Consider the following 20,085-nt stretch of genomic DNA (forward strand, 5'->3'; position numbering starts at 1 on the left):
TCCTCTGCATTTAACAGTGGAATTCCCGTTGCACTCTTAATGTTACCACCGTTGCTTTTAATGTCACCAAATGTCGTTCTGACTTTCCTGTATGCTGAGTCTGTCCTTCCGACAATCATATCTTTTTCGATGTCTTCACATTTTTCCTGCAGTCATTTCGTCTTAGCTTCCCTGCACTTCCTGTTTATATCATTCCTCAGCGACTTGTTTTTCTGTATTCCTGTATTTTCTCGGAACATGTTTGTACTTCCTCCTTTCATCAATCAACTGAAGTATTTCTTCTGTTACCCATGGTTTCTTCGCTGCTACCTTCTTTGTACCTATGTTTTCCTTCCCAACTTCTGTGATGGCCCTTTTTAGAGACGTCCATTCCTCTTCAACTGTGTTGCCTACTGCGCGATTCCTTATTGCTGTATCTATAGCGTTAGAGAACTTCAAACGTATCTCGTCATTCCTTAGAACTTCCGTATCCCACTTCTTAGTGTATTGATTCTTCCTGACTAATGTCTTGAACTTCAGCCTACTCTTCATCAATACTATATTGTGATATGAGTCGATATCTGCTTCTGGGTACGCCTTACAATCCAGTATCTGATTTCGGAATCTCTGTCTGACCATGACGTAATCTAATTGAAATCTTCCCGTATCTCCCGGCCTTTTCCAAGTATACCTCCTCCTCTTGTGATTCTTGAACAGGGTATTCGCTATTACTAGCTGAAACTTGTTACAGAACTCAATTATTCTTTCTCCTCTTTCATTCCTTGTCCCAAGCCCATATTCTCCTGTAACCTTTCCTTCTACTCCTTCCCCTACAACTGCATTCCAGTCGCCCATGACTATTAGATTTTCGTCCCCCTTTACATACTGCATTACCCTTTCGATATCCTCATACACTTTCTCTTTCTGTTCATCTTCAGCTAGCGACGTCGGCATGTATACCTGAACTATCGTTGTCGGTGTTGGTCTGCTGTCGATTCTGATTAGAACAACCCGGTCACTGAACTGTTCACAGTAACACACCCTCTGCCCTACTTTCCTATTCATAACGAATCCTACGCCTGTTATACCACTTTCTGCTGCTGTTGATATTACCCGATACTCATCTGACCAGAAATCCTTGTCTTCCTTCCACTTCACTTCACTGACCCCTACTATATCGAGATTGAGCCTTTGCATTTCCCTTTTCAGATTTTCTAGTTTCCCTACCACGTTCAAGTTTCTGACATTCCACTCCCCGACTCGTAGAACATTATCCTTTCGTTGATTATTCAATCTTTTTCTCATGGTAACCTCCCTCTTGGCAGTCAGCTCCCGGAGATCCGAATGGGGGACTATTCCGGAATCTTTTGACAATGGAGAGATCATCATGACACTTCTTCAACTACAGGCTACATGTCCTGTGGATACACGTTACGTGTCTTTAATGCAGTGGTTTCCATTGCCTTCTGCATCCTCATGTCGCTGATCATTGCTGATTCTTCCGCCTTTAGGTGCAATTTCCCACCCCTAGGACAAGACAGTGCCCTGAACCTCTATCCGCTCCTCCGCCCACTTTGACAAGGCCGTTGGCAGAATGAGGCTGACTTCTTATGCCAGAAGTCTTCGGCCGCCAATGCTGATTATTTATCAAAATTTAGGCAGTGGCGGGGATCGAACCCGGGACCGAAGGCGTTTGATTATGAATCAAAGACGCTACCCCTAGACCACGGGCACTAGAACTACTTAAACCTAACCTATCTAAGGACATCACCCACATCCAAGCCCGAGGCAGGATTCGAACTGGCGACCGTAGCGGTCGCGCGGTTCCAGACTGTAGCGCCTAGAACCGCTCGGTCACTCTGGTCGGCGATAACGATATTGGTCGAGTGGAGTGGCCAGCATGTTCTCCAGACATGAACCATATCGAACATGCCTAGGATAGATTGAAAAGGGCTGTTTATGGATGACGTGACCGACCAACCACTCTGAGGGATATACGCCGAATCGCCTTTGAGGAGTCGGACAATCTGGAGCAACAGTGCCTTGATGAACCTGTGGATAGCATGCCACGACGAATAGAGGCTTGCATCAATGCTAGAGAACGTGCTACTGGGTATTAGAGGTACCTCTGTGTACAGCAATCTGGACGACGACCTCTGAAGGTCTCGCTGTATGGTGTTAGAACATATGTGTGGTTTTCAAGAACAATAAAGAGGGCGGAAATGATGTTTATGTTGATCTCTATTCCAGTTTTCTGTACAGGTTTCGGATCTCTCGGAACCGAAGTAATACAAAACTTTTTTTGATGTGTGTACAAAAGTTTGCCAGAAATAAAACATTTACAACTAGAAAGCGCCTTGTGCACATGGCCATGTTCGCAGATGATTGTTAAATTTTAAAAGTCACAACATATATTAACATGCACGATAATCCATCTGTTTACGTTAACTTAACATGTTCCATCAATTAATTTATTTCTGACAAACCTTTGTATAATGTGCTAGATTTTATCCACTAATATGGCAACTTGGCGTGAAGTTCTAGTTCACAACGAACGCGTTTTGTAACAAAAATATTTAAAGACCAGAAGATAATTGCAAAGTCTGTCGAAATCGTTCGTCGAAAATAAAGAAGGTTTCATGCTATCGATTTTTTTTTTTTTTTACCAAATTGCGGGTTTACTTTTTGCCATTTTCTTCTTGTATTCGTTGCTCATTGTGATAATAAGGGTTCCTTTCGTGAAGAATTTTTTAAATTATATTTGTTTTCATATTGTTGAGTCTCTGAGGGTTGAAAGTCCACGAATCGCTGCTTTCGTCAGTGATTTACATGATTAACAGCAGAGCTAGTGTTCTGTCTGACGACATCGACTAGACGTTAAACTCTAGCCTAGTGTTCATCTTTCTTTTTCGTTTTAAATCCTTCGTACTGAAACTTCACGTTTGCTCTGCATTTCTCGACACACTTCTGAAAGAAGCTCTCCTTATCATCTCGACAATCAGAAATTTTTGCATGCTGAGTGCCTTGAAAAGTTTTCAGCGAGAGCAGATATCCTAATTTGTATTATCCGATCAACCAATTTAACCTTTTAAAGCCAAAGGGAGCTTCGAGAAAGAATCTTGCATCGTAAAAAGGAATTCTCATCTCACGATCAGTAATTATGAGTTAGAAGTTTACACTGGTATTTTTAAACACTTTATTTAGCTTGTTTAGTCTTCTAAATCGTGCCTAAGTTTGAGGAACAGCCGGGAGAAGGAAATCTATCAGCACTCGCTACCATCTATTTTTAAACAAATATTTTTCATGACATTGAAATTAGTTACCATTCGATACTTTAAATGTTCATGCGTCCAAAGCGTCAAAGGCCGAAATAAAACGTGTAACACTTAAAATGCTTTGAGGGTCATCATCATCATCAAGTGAAACGTCCCTTTAAGCCGTTGTCGATTGCTGTCGTCCGCTGTTGCTGTCAGCCCACGGAAAAGTCGGGTGCACATCTCCGTCATCATCGAAATTCAGATATCATTCAGTTTCACACCTTCCTCCTTCCGAAGCCAGGCGGAGTTGCCGAGCGATTCTAGGCGCTTCAGTCTGGAACCGCGCGACCGCTGCGGTCGCAGGTTCGAATCCTGCATCAGGCATGGATGTGTGTGGTGTCCTTAGGTTAGTTAGGTTTAAGTAGTTCTACGTTCTAGGACAGATGACCTCAGATGTTAAGTCCCATAGTACTCAGGGACCTTTGAACCATTTCGTCCTTTCGATTAAAATTATTAGGGTGTTTAGTAACTTCTGTGACCTGCCTGTATAGTGCATAGCCTCTCATGGTACGGACTTGTGACTGGCAGTACCTGAGTTTTACCAGATCGATTCCGGTGGTCTCCCGGATGAAGAATATCGTTCATACTGTTCAGATTATAATGTCTTATGTTCTTAAAATCATTACAGTTGGTAGAATTCATACGGTTTCTACATCAAAGATTAGAAAAATTACGGCAATTAGAAGGAATAAGTATGCTCCATAAAGGCCCTTCTGCAGGCCCTTGTGTTCTTCTAGTCGTTTTTTGACCTTTCTTTCAGTACTCGCGTCATGGAATTCTGTAAATTCTTTCTACACTCCTGGTAATGGAAATAAGAACACCGTGAATTCATTGTCCCAGGAAGGGGAAACTTTATTGACACATTCCTGGGGTCAGATACATCACATGATCACACTGACAGAACCACAGGCACATAGACACAGGCAACAGAGCATGCACAATGTCGGCACTAGTACAGTGTATATCCACCTTTCGCAGCAATGCAGGCTGCTATTCTCCCATGGAGACGATCGTAGAGATGCTAGATGTAGTCCTGTGGAACGGCTTGCCATGCCATTTCCACCTGGCGCCTCAGTTGGACCAGCGTTCGTGCTGGACGTGCAGACCGCGTGAGACGACGCTTCATCCAGTCCCAAACATGCTCAATGGGGGACAGATCCGGAGATCTTACTGGCCAGGGTAGTTGACTTACACCTTCTAGAGCACGTTGGGTGGCACGGGATACATGCGGACGTGCATTGTCCTGTTGGAACAGCAAGTTCCCTTGCCGGTCTAGGAATGGTAGAACGATGGGTTCGATGACGGTTTGGATGTACCGTGCACTATTCAGTGTCCCCTCGACGATCACCAGAGGTGTACGGCCAGTGTAGGAGATCGCTCCCCACACCATGATGCCGGGTGTTGGCCCTGTGTGCCTCGGTCGTATGCAGTCCTGATTGTGGCGCTCACCTGCACGGCGCCAAACACGCATACGACCATCATTGGCACCAAGGCAGAAGCGACTCTCATCGCTGAAGACGACACGTCTCCATTCGTCCCTCCATTCACGCCTGTCGCGACACCACTGGAGGCGGGCTGCACGATGTTGGGGCGTGAGCGGAAGACGGCCTAACGGTGTGCGGGACCGTAGCCCAGCTTCATGGAGACGGTTGCGAATGGTCCTCGCCGATACCCCAGGAGCAACAGTGTCCCGAATTTGCTGGGAAGTGGCGGTGCGGTCCTCTACGGCACTGCGTAGGATCCTACGGTCTTGGCGTGCATCCGTGCGTCGCTGCGGTCCGGTCCCAGGTCGACGGGCACGTGCACCTTCCGCCGACCACTGGCGACAACATCGATGTACTGTGGAGACCTCACGCCCCACGTGTTGAGCAATTCGGCGGTACGTCCACCCGGCCTCCCGCATGCCCACTATACGCCCTCGCTCAAAGTCCGTCAACTGCACATACGGTTCACGTCCACGCTGTCGCGGCATGCTACCAGTGTTAAAGACCGCGATGGAGCTCCGTATGCCACGGCAAACTGGCTGACACTGACGGCGGCGGTGCACAAATGCTGCGCAGCTAGCGCCATTCGACTGCCAACACCGCGGTTCCTGGTGTGTCCGCTGTGCCGTGTGTGTGATCATTGCTTGTACAGCCCTCTCGCAGTGTCCGGAGCAAGTATGGTGGGTCTGACACACCGGTGTCAATGTGTTGTTTTTTCCATTTCCAGGAGTATATATATAAACAAACAGTGCTCCAAGTCTTATGAGAGTCGCCGGAAAGCCGCGAGTAATGAGTATAGTGGGCAGGGGAACTATAAATATAGTCCGGGAAAATAAGTTGCGAATGTGGGTCTCACTGGAGGCGTGCCAGAGATAAGTCCCTGCAGTCGCACTCTTCTCTGTGTCCTCGGTGGCTCATATGGATAAAGCGTCTGGAATGTAAGCAGGAGGTCCTGGGTTCGAGTCCCGTGCGGGGCACATATTTTCAAGTGTCCCCGTTGACTTATATCAACGTCTGTATGCAGCTAAGGGCATTCATCTTATTGTAATATCTCAATTAAACTTGGACCTTACATAAAAATAACTGCTGCAGTATAGTAAAGAAGGTAAGCAACTGAAAGTAATACGCAGATAAAGTAGAAGAAATGACAGTGTTATTCAAAGACAGTAAGTACAGTGAAGTCGCCGCGATTTGTGATGATCCCCTGGACATTACAAAGGGCGGGACATGGTTCTTAATAGGGTGCATGCATGTTCTTCAACGTGCTCCCGTGTTGCCACAAGGGAGCGATTGAGTTGTTGAAGTCGGCCGGCTGGCAGTTGGTGGGTGGTCGTTGGTGCATGTGGACGGGCCGCAGTACGTCTCCCCAAAGGCTCCATGGGATTTAACCCTTCTATTACCAATTTTGTCTCAAAAACGTTAATATCTGGTAATTTTAATTAATGTTTTAGTCAGAAGTAACAATATGAGAAAATATTTCCCGGCTTTTTGTTTTCCAAAGTTGATTGGGGGGGGGGGGGGGGGGGGTAAAAACGTACAGGATTATTCATAAGTACCTCCAGGGTTTCAGAAGACGGAAGAACTACAAGGCAATCTGAAAACAGTCTTTGCGTTGTCTATCTGCAGGTGCCAACTGATTTTACATATACATCCATACTCTGCTAGCCACCTGACGGTGTGTGGCGGAGGGTACTTTGAGTACCTCTATCGGTTCTGCCTTCTATTCCAGTCCCGTATTGTTCGTGGAAAGGAAGATTGTCGGTATGCCTCTGTGTGGGCTCTAATCTCTCTGATTTTATCCTCATGGTCTCTTCGCGAGATATACGTAGGAGGCAGCTATATACTCCTCGGTGAAGGTATGTTCTCGAAACTTCAACAAAAGCCCATACCGAGCTACTGAGCGTCTCTGCAGAGTCTTCCACTGGAGTTTATCTATCATCTCCGTAACGCTTTCGCGATTAGTAAATGATCCTGTAACGAACCGCATTGCTCTCCGTTGGATCTTCTCTATCTCTTCTATCAACCCTGTGTGGTACGGATCCCACACTGATGAGCAGTATTCAAGCAGTGGGCGAACTAGTGTACTGTAACGTACTTCCTTTGTTTTCGGATTGCATTTCCTTAGGATTCTTCCAATGAATGTCAGTCTGGCATCTGCTTTACGGACGATAAACTTTATACGACCATTCCATTTTAAATCACTCTTAATACCTACTCCCAGATAATTATGGAAGTAACTGCTTCCAGTTGCTGACCTGCTATATTGTAGCTAAATGATATCGGATCTTTCTTTCTATGTATTCGCAGCACATTACACTTGTCTACATTGAGATTCAATTGCCATTCCCTGCACCATGCGTCAATTCGTTGCAGATCCTCCTGCATTTCAGTACAATTTTCCATTGTTACAACCTCTAGATATTCTACAGCATCACCCTCAAAAAGCCTCAGTGAACTTCCAATATTATCCACGAGGTCATTTATGTATATTGTGAATAGCAACGGTCCTACGACACTCGTCTGCGGCGTACCTGAAATCACTCTTACGTCGGAAGACTTCTCTCCATTGAGAATGACATGCTGCGTTCTGTTATCTGGAACTCTTCAATCCAATCATACAATTGGTCTGATAGTCCATATGCTCTTACTTTGTTAATTAAACGACTGTGGGGAACTGTATCGAACGCCTTGCGGAAGCCAAGAAACACGGCATCTACCTGGGAACCCGTGTCTGTGGCTCTCTGTGTCTCGTGGACGAATAGCGCGACCTGAGTTTCACACGATCGTCTTTTTCGAAACCCATGCTTATTCCTACAGAGTAGATTCCTAGTCTCCAGAAAAGTCATTATACTCGAACATAATACGTGTTCCAAAATTCTACAACTGATCTACGTTAGAGATGTAGGTCTATAGTTCTGCACATCTGTTCGACGTCCCTTCTTGAAAACGGGGATGACCTGTGCCCTTTTCCAATTCTTTGGAACGCTACGTTCTTCTAGAGACGTACGGTACACTGCTTCAAGAAGGGGGGCAAGTTCCTTCGCGTACTCTGTGTAAAATAGAACTGGTATGCCATCAGGTCCACCGGCCTTGCCTCTTTTGAGCGATTTTAATTATTTTTCTACCCCTCTGTCATCTATTTCGATATCTACCATTTTGTCATCTGTGCGGAGACAAGAGTTAACAATGACACATGATGACACCACAACCTGCAGATTCAGCCTGTAATTATGAGAATTTTGCTAACCATTATTAAGGTTCCCTTTACCAGAGGGACATTGATATACAGCAGTAACATGCAATAAATTCCGGTTGGTTCGCTTATAACCTTTGGCGGGACACATACGTCCCAATGGTAGTCAGTCGGTTAAGTCGGGGGAGCGAACAGGTCAGTCCATTTTCCCATTATCCTCTCGTTCCAAGAACTACACCACCAGCGCATCTCGATGCGATCGCGCATTGTGCTCCACAAAGATGAAGTCATGGCCGAATAAACCCCTAGAAAGACACACGTGAGGACCGTCATGATAACATTGAGCGGTGAGTGTACCATGCTCAAAGATTTGGAACTCAGTACACCAATACGGTTTTCCTATTGTTGATTAAAGACATTACTGACTGCTTTGGAAAGATCTTGACGTTACGGAATATCGCTGTAATCAACAAACCCAAGGGTTTCCAGAATGAGATTTTTACTCTGCAGCGGAGTGTGCGCTGATATGGAACTTCCTGGCAGATTAAAACTGTGTGCCGGATCGAGACTCAAATTCGGGACCTTTGCCTTTCGCGGGCAAGTGCTCTACCAACTTAGCTACCCAAGCACGGTTCGCGACTCGTCCTCACATCTTCAGTACTGTCAGTATCTTGTTTCCTCCCTTCCAAACTTCATAGAAGCTCTTCTGCGAATATTCCGTGTTCGAATCTCGGTCCGGCACACAGTTTTAATCTGCCAAGAAGTTTCAAACCCAAGGGCGCTAGCAAACTCCTAGAAATGGCAGGAATTTACAGGATTCAATGTCGGTATGAGAGTTGCTGTGCATCACTGACAGGTTTGCTATTGAAATTTCGAGAGAATACTTTCCGAGAAGAATCGGATATTACTTCCTTCCATATACGTCTCGCCAAATGACCACAACGACATAATTCGAGAAATTACAGCTAGTACAGATTTTTCTGGAGGGTGACAGCAACAGCAGACGACAGCAAACGACAACAGACAACTGCGCTTCACTGTTGAAAAACAAGTGACGTCACGTCTCAGCGCAGGAGCACGCGGAAACGGAATTTTACTTCCGTCCGTTGCGAGTCAGGCTGTGGATCGGACCTTCAAGAAAAGCTGCAACCCCCATGAAGATGTCCTCAGCAAATGGAGATAAAACGTTGGGTATGAATAAGAAATTCATCCAACCACGGTATAGTAGCACGATGTATTTCAATAAGTGTGGATAACATTGAAATTAATTGGCAACTGGAGCGTCTGATTTCAATCAACATTCAGTCAATAGTTGCTGAAGAATTTCTGTGCTTCGAGGAATTGTAACACCGTCGGTTTCTCATCAGGGAGGCGACACGCCTCTTGCATGCTACTCAGAGTAGCGAGCGAGAAACTTGCTCTCAGTTTTTGGCGACTGTGTGTGATGCTTCAAAATATTGCTAAATTGTTGTAAGAACTGCTCATTCTTGAAGGTTTGGTGTCAGGAGGTAAATTTCCTGAAAGATTGGATATTAATCAACAACATATAATATTTTAGTTTTTGGAGGTTTTATTTATATAGATAATTACTGCATATTTTGATATAGAACGTTTTGTGCTCTTTCTGGTATTATCTTCTTCTACAGTAAAACGAAAATTATGTGAATATTTACTGTCATTCCGTTTACGGTTGCAAAATCTGTATCGTTACACGCCGAATCTCAGACAAAATGGCAGTGTGACTTTACTTCCCTTCGCATCTCCAATTTCAGTCCTGTCCTGTCCGTCCGTAAACTGCTTGTCGATAGTCTTTATTCATTTCATAACAAATTACATTACACATTTTAAACAATATTGTAAGAAAGTATTTAGGATCAGACAATAATGCGGAAAATGAAAAGCTGTAAGTTGTGACATGTAATTGAGGATAAGATTATATTTTCTGCTGGATGTAGTTTAAACAGCTTTTACTGTATGTCTATCAATACATCACACCTCTCTTCGCGACCAGAGGAAAGAATGAGCTTAAGAAAAATTGACTAAAACTAGTAAATATCTGTGACGTGTGCGAATATACGATCCTCACAAAAACAGCATCAGAGACGAAAGGAGCTTTTGCCTCACGTCACACGTTTTATTCGTGTGGAACGAGGGGTTGAGACGTATGAACGTCACGGCATGTGCGAAAGTTCCTGTCCAGCTTTCATTCTGTTCAGGACCACATGCTTATCAGCACCGCTTGCAGTGTTTGTTCTCGTATTTTAGTTACTGTTTCTTTTTTTTCCCCTCGCTTAAGTGCTCGCATCGATGCGGTTAGTGCTGTGTGACTCTGGTAGTGGTAGCTGCCTGTCAACATTACGTTACACCCCTCCCTCCCCCCCCCCCCCTCTTGTCATCTTTACTTTGTCGTACTTAAAACAGTGCCATCTTTACACGAATGACACCATCTGGTATAATTCCACTGCTGTTTCTTGGAAAGAAAAGGAGTTCCTCTGCTTGCTTGTTAAACTGATGTGGAGCCAGAAGGCAAGTTACTGATTACTGAAATATTCGTAGAAGTGAATATTCATGAGACTGTGTACCGTATTAATACAAGAGGCCGGCTAATTACCTCAGGCATTTCTCTAGAAACTTAGTTAACCAAGTATGCTTCGAACACAAAGTTTCACTTCCCGCCATCTCTTTCCCTCACAACCAAAATTCACAAAGGATTTCCCGGTAACGAAGCCTAACTAGCAGTACCGTGAGAGAGCGTACGGAATACGGCATAGTTTGAGGTCATATGAAGGTTTACATTGGAAGTATGACTCATTTTGTTAACGTGTCGTCGTTCTTCCAGCATATACTTAACCTACCTGTGAGGAATTACGTTCTTAAAATTCCACCTGTGTATTTTCAAGTCACTGTAAACGTCATAGCCTTTCTTCCAAATGTGACGTAACTACACGTTTGAGGAGGAGGAAAGAAAGAAAATTAATGAAACTTCCTGACAGACTAAAACTGTATGCTCTACCGAGACTCGAGCTCGGACTGTTGCCTTTCGCGGGCAAGTGTTATATCAACTGAGCTACCCTACCACATCTCACGATCATTCCTCAGAGCTGTACTTCCGCCAGTACTTCATCTCTTACTTTCCAGCAGTTTCCCGCGAAAGGAGTTCGAGTCTCGGTCGGACACACAGTTTTAATCTGCCATCAAGTTTCATACAGGTACACACTCCGCTGCAGTCTGAAAATTTCATTCAGCAAAATTAGTGTTTATCGCCCATTGATCTGCTCAATTAAAGAGTTATGGCAGGAGTTACCGAAGTAAGCGTTCCGCCGTTCACTGGAAGTGATAGTAATCAATGAGAGAAAGAGCAGAGATAACGATCTTATCTCAAGGTCACTGATATGAACTTCCTATTGTCATATTACACACTTGGGCGATATAGAATCAAGGTCACCGCCCACTCCCCTGCCCACAGGGAATCATCGGGAATTATTCAAGGTCACCCAGGGAAACGCCACACCTTCGTGGGGCTAGCCTGGTAGTTACACCTAGGAGAAACACCACATCTCTATATATTAACTCTTGAAAAGTCATCTATGGGGTACTAGTGTGTGTTAAAAAGCGCTCATTCTTATATATAAATAACGATGCCACGGTATGTCACGGTAGATACTAAGATAATGTATGACACTAGTGTGTAACGTCGTAGAAAAATTGTGTGAGCGTCACAGTTTTACCGATTTCCAAGACTGTCAACCAAAGACAGTCACACTGCCTCAAATACACACCTAGCTTAGAGGAAGTCCCTCCTGCGTTCATCGGATAATGCGGGTCGAACGAGCCAAATGAAACTCTGCCAGTTGGGTCGCTGAGCGGTTCTAGGCGCTACAGTCTGGAACCGCGCGACCGCTACGGTCGCAGGTTCGAATCCTGCCTCGGGCATGGATGTGTGTGGTGTCCTTCGGTTAGTTAGGTTTAAGCAGTTCCAAGTTCTAGGGACTGATGACCTCAGAAATTAAGTCCCATAGTGCTCAGAGCCATTTGGACCGTGTTATGAAACTCTTCGAGCGGCCACGGCCGCGAGTAAGAGAGCGCCACATGACTGTGCTATTTGAACCATATGCATGTGTAACCATTGACACGTGACCAACCCGGTGGCTGGAACAAAAGGTACTGCTGCCAAATCAGTTACTGAGGGAAGGGCAACCCGTCACAGCAAACGAGTCGTAACTTGGCGACGCCTGCACATTCACGAGCAGAAATCTATGGGCTACTTTGCGGATAAATGTTGCTAATAGTTTAAGCACCAACCACTCCCCTCTCTCTTTCTCTCTGGACCAATCAGAATCAATCACCCCCCCTCCCCTAACCATTCCGTTTGTAATATAGAACCTATGCGTGGGTAGGATCTTTCTTGTTCTGTTTATCATAAGAAACATTAGCAACAGCAGGGATCAGGCTCCCGGGAGGAATAACGGGACTACCGCATTATTATTATTTCAGGTTGTGTGGTATTGCTAGAAGACACGTAAAAAAGCCTAATAGAGGAGCAGAAAATCTTTCTGTGTCCATCACAATGGGTAAGGTTAGTCTGGAGTTTATATTTAGAGATGTCGCACACTCGTACTGGCTACATGTCTTTTCATTCTGCCTGGGAGCAGTGGCACATGTCGTCCAGTATAGTCGACTTGTAGGGTGGGGGATATAGCAGCTTTGTTACACTGCGCCACTCCAGCCCACTTTTCGGTGTCATCCGTCAGTCCCACCTGATGCGGATCCCACACCGCACAGTAATTGTCCAGACTAGGGCGAACAGGCGTAGTGTAAAGCAGTCTCTTTAGTAGACCTGTTGCACCTTCTAAGTGTTCTGCCAATGAATCGCTCTACCCACAACTTTATCTATGTGATCGTCCCAATTTAGGTTATTTGTAATTGTAATCCCTAGGTATTTAGTTGAATTTACGGCCTTCAGATTTGTTGACTTATCTAGTAATGGAAATTAAGCGGATTTCTTTTAGTACTCAGTGAATAACTTCACACTTTTCTTTATTCAGGACCAATTGCCACGTTTCGCATCATCTGCAAACAATGCAAGACGGCTATGAGATTGTCTCCTATGTCGTTAATATAGATCAGGAACAACAGAGGGCCTATAACACTTCCTTGCGGAATGCCGAACATTATTTCTGTTTTACTCGATGACTTTCCGTCTATTACTACGAACTGTGACCTTTCTGACAGCAAATCATAAATCGAGTCGCTCAATTGAGGCGATATTCCATAGGCGGCAGTTTGGTTAGAAGACGCTTTTGACGAACGGTGCCGAAAGCCTTCTTGAAATCTAAACTTCTGGAATCAATGTGACATTCCTGTCGATAGCATTATCCTGTTCGAAAATAACCCTCCCCCATAATGCTGTTCACAGATTGCAGCACAACAGTTCAAATCACCAGATTGTCGTGCATATTTGCATTCAGAGTGCGTGGGATAACAAGGAGATTGCTCCTGCTGTCTTTCGAAATCGCAACTCAGTCCATAACTTCAGGTATAGATTCAGTGTGTGCAGCACACAGACAGGTTGGCTGCAGGCGCTCAACTGGCGTCCTTCTAACCAACACATGGCCTTCACTGGCACCGCAGCAGAACCAGCTGTAGCCGGCCGGATTGGCCGAGCTGTTCTAGGCGCTACAGTCTGGAACCGCGCGACCGCTACGGTCGCAGATTCGAATCCTGCCTCGGGCATGGATGTGTGTGATGTCCTTAGGCTAGTTAGGTTTAAGTAGTTCTAAGTTCTAGGAGACTGATGACCTCAGAAGTTACGTCACATAGTGCTCAGAGCCATTTGAACCATTTTTGAAAACCAGCTTTCATCAGAAAACACCACAAACCTCCACCCTGCCCTCCAGTGATCTCTCGATTGACATCACTGAAGTCGCAAATTACGGTGGTTTGGGGTCAGTGGAATTCACGCTATATGCTATCTGGCTCGGAATTGTCCTTGAAGTAACCGATTTGTAACAGTTAGTTGTCATTGTGGTGCGCCAAGGGCTGCTCAGATTGCTGCTGCCGCTGCAGTACGATGCACCACACCCATATGCCGAACACAATAGTCTCCTCTCTTGGTAGTACCACGTGGCGTTCAGTGTCCAGTTTTCGTGCGACCGAACATTCTCCTGACTACCGCTGCCAGCAATCATGTACAGTGGCTACATTCCTGCCAAGTCTTTCTGCAGTATCGCCGAAGGTCATCGGTCCCATCGGTTAGGAAAGGATAGGGAAGGAAGTCGGCCTTGACCTTTTCAAAGGAACCATTCCAGCATTTCCCTGAATCGATTTATGGAAATCACAGAAAGCCTAAATCTGGATAGCTGGACGCCGATTTGAACCGTCGTCCTCCCGAATGAGAGACCCCATTTCGCTTACACGTTCCGTCATCTTCTCTGTTGACATTGTCACTTCGTTGCGCATCTCGTCGTCAGTATTTAACATTGTACAAGTAGTAAGTGGTGGTCAGTATACAGAGTGAGTCACTAACTATGCTACCAAGAATAACTCCGAAAGTATGATAGGAGCTAAAAATTTTCTGACACGAAAGTTGCATGGGACAATGGGGTTCATAATATGACGATGGTTTTTTGTTGCTTGTTGCGATTGCTTCAGAGATATGAAGGTAAGCTTTTTTTTTAATGGGATGCTATAGTTTGGTACTTATTTCTGGCTGGCGGTTATCGAGACGAATCCAGTGATGTGTAACAGTGAGGTTTTTGAAGATAAGCGAAGGTCACAAAGGTCGCATGAACGTCCATTTACAGAGAGTGTTCGAAGTGATGACCATTGGTATCAATTCAGTGCTGCAATCTTATTATCATGGACTAAGTGGTATTCCTTATCACTTCGGCACTTATCGAAGCACGTGTTCTGACAATTCTCTCTCGCATATCTTCTATAAACAATGTCTTTTACGAATACCCACAAGAAAAATTCCAGAGGCGTCAAGTCTGGTGAACGAGCCGGCCACGACACATCTCCTCCGCGTCCAATCCAACGATTTGGGAATTGTCTTTGCAACTCACTCCTTGTTCCTAAAGGTATTTCTTCCAATAACACACCTAATGTTTATTGCAGGAATTTGGTATACTTCCTACCCTTAAGATTTCCTTCGATGAAACAGGGGCCTATAATTCTGTCCTCCAGAACCCCACACCATACACTCACCGACCAAGGTTTTTCGTATGCAACTTGCCGCAGCCAACACGGATTTTCAGTTTCCCAATTATGGATTATATACAAATTAATATTTCCATGGTTCGTGAATGTAGCCTCGCCAGTAAATAAAGTCAAATTAATAAATGTGTCATCCCTCTGAATCTGAAGTTGAGCCCATGGGCAGAATTCTATTCGATGCATACGATCCGTACCAGTTAATTATTTTTGGAGACTGATACAGTAAGGATTATATTTATGGCTATGCAGAACACGAACACCACTACTCTGGCCCATGCTAGATTCCCTTGCGATTTGACGCGAACTAACACCAGGATCTCGAACCACAGTGGCAAGAGTACCAATTTCCGTTTCCTCGTTAGCAATTTTCCTTTTCGGGATATGTTTCCGATGCGTTAAAATTCCAGTTGTTCTCAATTTATCATACACATGTTTAAATGTACGACGTGTAGGGTGAGTACGTTGAGGGTATCTTCAGCGTATAAGTCTCTAGCTCTCACTGAATTTTGTTTGCACTCTCCGTAAATGAGAAGCATATCGACTTGTTCTTCGAAGGAGTAGATCATTCACATTCGCTTGATTCGACGATACTAGTCTTACCGTTCCTATTAGTGTTGTATTGCGAAATCGTCGAATGGTGTTTACAAGTCAATGGCATGTTAGATGGATACGCCGTATTCGGCGAATATTTACTATTTGCACGATATACGAGAGAGAATTGTCAGACCATGTGCTTCGATAAGTGTCGAAGTGATAAGGAATACCACTCAATCCATGATAAGAAGATTGCAGCACTGCATTGATACCAATGGTCATCACTTCGAACACCTTGTGTAAGTGGACGTTCATGCCACTTTATTGATCTTCGTTGACCTTCAAAGACCTTACTGTTACACATCATTGGATTCGTCTTGATAACCGCTATCAGAAAATAAGTACCAAACTATAGCATCCCATTTAAAACAACAAAGTTGACGTTCATATCTCTGACGCGACCCCACCTAGCAACAAAAAACCAACGTCATATTGTGGCCCCATTGTCCCAAGCAACATTTGTCTCACAAACTTTTCAGCTCCTATCATACTTTCGGAGATGTTGTTGGTGGCAATAGTTAGTGACTCACTCTGTGTATTGGAGGCTGAAATGGGACTCCGATTTAGCGGTGTTTACACAGCAATAACCGACTCCGGCCTCCTTACTCTTTCATTTTAACTCGTTTCCCGGATATTTTTTACGAAATGAATCATCGCGATCGTTAGCAAAATGTGTGTATGTTACTGTTGGCTGGGTGTCTCCTTTTAGGAAGTTTGGCCGCTAGGTGCAGTTCTTTCTATTTCATGCCACTTCGGCGACTTTCGCGTCGATGAGGATAAAATGCTGATGAAGGCAACAGGCACACATCCAGTCCTGAGCGGGTATAATCCCTGCCTCGGCCGGAAACAGAACATGGGGGCCTGTAATCGATAGTCAGAAACGCTAACCATACGACGACGAGGTACTGACATCAACAGTAACAACCGTTGTGTCACTGCATTCCTCTTCCCAAGAATTTTCGAATTTCATTAAAGATGTATTTTTTCCTAGTTAAAAACAGAAATACTCTTGCTTCGACAACCTCGTTGATATTATGTGCCCCACTACGTACTATTATTTGCCGAAAACATACTTCCGATATCTGGAACTGTTCACATAATGAAAGGGTATCAAGTTTTAGATTTTTCTCTGTAGTATATAAGAAGTCTCTTTTAATTCATTATTTCTCTTTAACAAATTACATAAAATTATGAGGGCGTGCTGAAAATTAATACTTCCGAATCTTCTATGTGTAAACTCTTAAAGCTTTTTAAATAAAAGAAGCGTCATTAACGTACTACATCTTCATGTCTACATATTTATTTCTCGACATAGTCGCCCTGGTGACGGACACATTTCTCCCAGCGAGAGACCAGTTTGTTGATACCGTCACTGTAGAATGTTTAACTTTGTTGACGGAGAAACAACATGACCTCTGCTTGCACCGCTTCGTTACTATCAAAGTGAAGTCCTCGAAGTTGTTCTTTAAGTTTGGGAAAGAGATGAAAATCGGAAGGGACCAAGTCGGAACTGTGTGGAGGATAACAAATGGCAGAGAACGCAAGGGGTCAGGTTGTTGCAGATGTTGCAGCACTGGTATATGCTTTGGCAGTGTTATGTTACAGGAGATAAATGCACTAAATAAAAGTACTTGCAAACAGTGGGAGCCGATTATCACGTGCTACAGCACAGTGTAAATATCGCGCTGAAATTATACCATTTTTCTTCGAACGGGAGCAGAAAATTGGACTAAAGTTACACCTTTTCTCTTCAAATTCAAGCTGGTGCTGGAATAAAATGGATGAGAATATGTTTTGCAGCGCTTTGTAGGAGGTAACTAGAAACCATTGTGCTGAAATGATGATCAGCTGCGCTTCGATGAACTGAGAGAATGGACACGGCTGTCTGTTTACGACTGCGCATGCTCTGATGTGTCGTCATCCTTTCCGGCACTACGATTGGTACGTTCCTCGTAGTACCAGGTCAGTATGTTTCTTTGAATTTTCGGGTAACAGTCTGTGCAGGCGTAGACTGTAGGTGGTTCTTGACGAGCTGCTGCAGGAACGAATCCACAGGCGAGTGGTTATCGGCACTGATTGGTAATTCGTACACACGAGTTCTATTACGGCTGCTGTCAGCATTTGTTTTTAATTTGTTTTATTTCTTCAAAATGACACCTTTTTTGGTATGGAAGTGTTTTCTGTAGATAATGTACGAAAGAGGCCCTTTTCCTGTAGATGATTGGAGGAGAAAATGAGATTTAAATAGGAAGATTGTCTCCAAATGAAAATTTGACCACAGAAAGGCGTGTTCGCCAGTTTGACTCAAACTAAATGAGTAGAAGGAGGTAGCTGCCCCCTTCTAATTTCTATAATACTTCGCCTGAGTAGGCCACAGGAGGGCGGCAGCCAAGTGGTCAAACCTATTAGCTCGCAATTTCGTGGCTCGTATTCCATTCCTGCTGGTTACATTTTCTTTTTTTTATTTTATTCCTCGCAGTGCTAAACGATTAGTTAAAATTTTTAAATATAATTAAATACTTCAGTTGATATATGTAAAATTAATATATTCAATTTAGTTATGATTAGTATCATTACCTGAAGGCTATAGGGCAGTACATTGTAGGACATTGGTAAAATTTTGCGTAAGGCACCGAGGCTCAGTTCGAGAAAATTTTTCCTCACCAGCAAGTTAACATTTGGCGCCCGCCCCTTCCTTTTCCCTTTCACACTTTTACCAACTGTGTATAAATTTTGAACTTTGGCGCTCCTGTCAGCTTGGCGCGCCAAACGGGCGCTACTTACTATCACACGCCCAGCATGGAAAATTTACAAGAGTGGCACCCCTGGCGCCCCCTTCAGCTTGGCGGTCTGTGTCGCTTGGGCTTTTAACCGGCCCCGAAACCGCCACTGCTTGCAAATCAAACAGTAACAGTCGAGGTAGAGCCATGTCTCTTCCAATGTAAATGTTATTTAGTCGCTATTGAGTGCTATCTGCTCTCGTTTAGGGGCTGTGGTCACTAAATGGCTGGGTTGCACCGTGCTACACACGAACGAGCCGACTTCGCGTGGACGTTGGAACGTGGTGGGTGGGGCCAGGGTGCCGATCCAGACCGCGTGTGCGCAGCTGGCCCTAGATCTCAGTTGCTGCCTCTTCCCGAGTGGCCGCGGGCAGGCAGAAGACGCAGCGCCGGGCCTACGCTAGACAAGGCGGCGGCCCCGAAAATAGCCCCAAGTCGCGGCAGCGACGCCGTCGGCCGTGGCTGCGGAGGTTCGGCCGCCAGGCTAGGCGGCGAGCGAGCGAGAGCTAGCAGTCGGCCAGGCGAGGCTCAGTCGGGCGGCGACCACGCGCGCGTCCGGTCGGCTGCCGCCCACCGCCACCGCCACCTGCCGCGTCGCGAGTGCCCTGCGAGTGCGTCGTCTTAGCGTTGCGTTGCGTTGCGTTGTGTGTGCGCGTCTCAGTGTGCGTGTCGCAGTCCCGCCGGCCCCTGGCCATGCTCTATCCGTCGCCGTCGCCGTTGCTGCCACCGCCGCCCCTACCGACGCCCTCCGACTACCTGCCGCCTCGCCAGAGCCGCGCTCCGCACGTGCACATGTGAGTAGCGGTGGTGCCGCGCGGTTGGCAGCCCTGCAGACCACTCGGGCTTGGCGCCCACTCAAAAATCCCGGAGAGCGGATCGGGCACGCGCAGTTCAGCTGCTGCCTTCTGCTCTGTCCCGTTTTGTTTTGTTTTTCTTTGCTTCGATGCCTCGGTGACGCACGCTTATGGACGGAGTCAAACGGCTTTCGGAGAATTCTGGACGATATCAGATTTCGTGCGGTGGACCTCTACACTTGATAAATGAAGAGCCTATTTCCGAAGCATCCTTTTTTCAATAAATAAATAAATGAAATAAAATAAAATAATAAAATTTTCAGAAAATCTAACTTTTAAGCAAACTAGTTAATTTCCGTTCCTGAAGCCTAATAATATTGTAACTATAGACATAACGTAAAGAAAAATTTTGGTCCTTAGCAAGACATAGTTTTTTGAGTTTGGAGTTAAGACACTTTGCAACAAAATCACTGATTATTTCTGTATGTTGTCATTAACAACAAGTGTAACTTATATCTGTTTAGCATTAAAAAATCAATTACTATTTATATCATATCGAATTACTGGAATTAGAGGAAAAATATCATCCGTAATATGTTCAAGAGAAGTGGTAAACTTCGTACAAAAGGTTAATGGCTCATTATTTCTTGGCAACAGGGTTTGCTTGCAATAAAAAGTAAATACTTTTAGCATAATGTTCGCCAGTCGTCCCTAGTTTACCTACAAGGT

The sequence above is a fragment of the Schistocerca gregaria genome, chromosome 3 (assembly GCF_023897955.1).
Source record: "Schistocerca gregaria isolate iqSchGreg1 chromosome 3, iqSchGreg1.2, whole genome shotgun sequence".
NCBI lineage: Eukaryota > Metazoa > Arthropoda > Insecta > Orthoptera > Acrididae > Schistocerca > Schistocerca gregaria.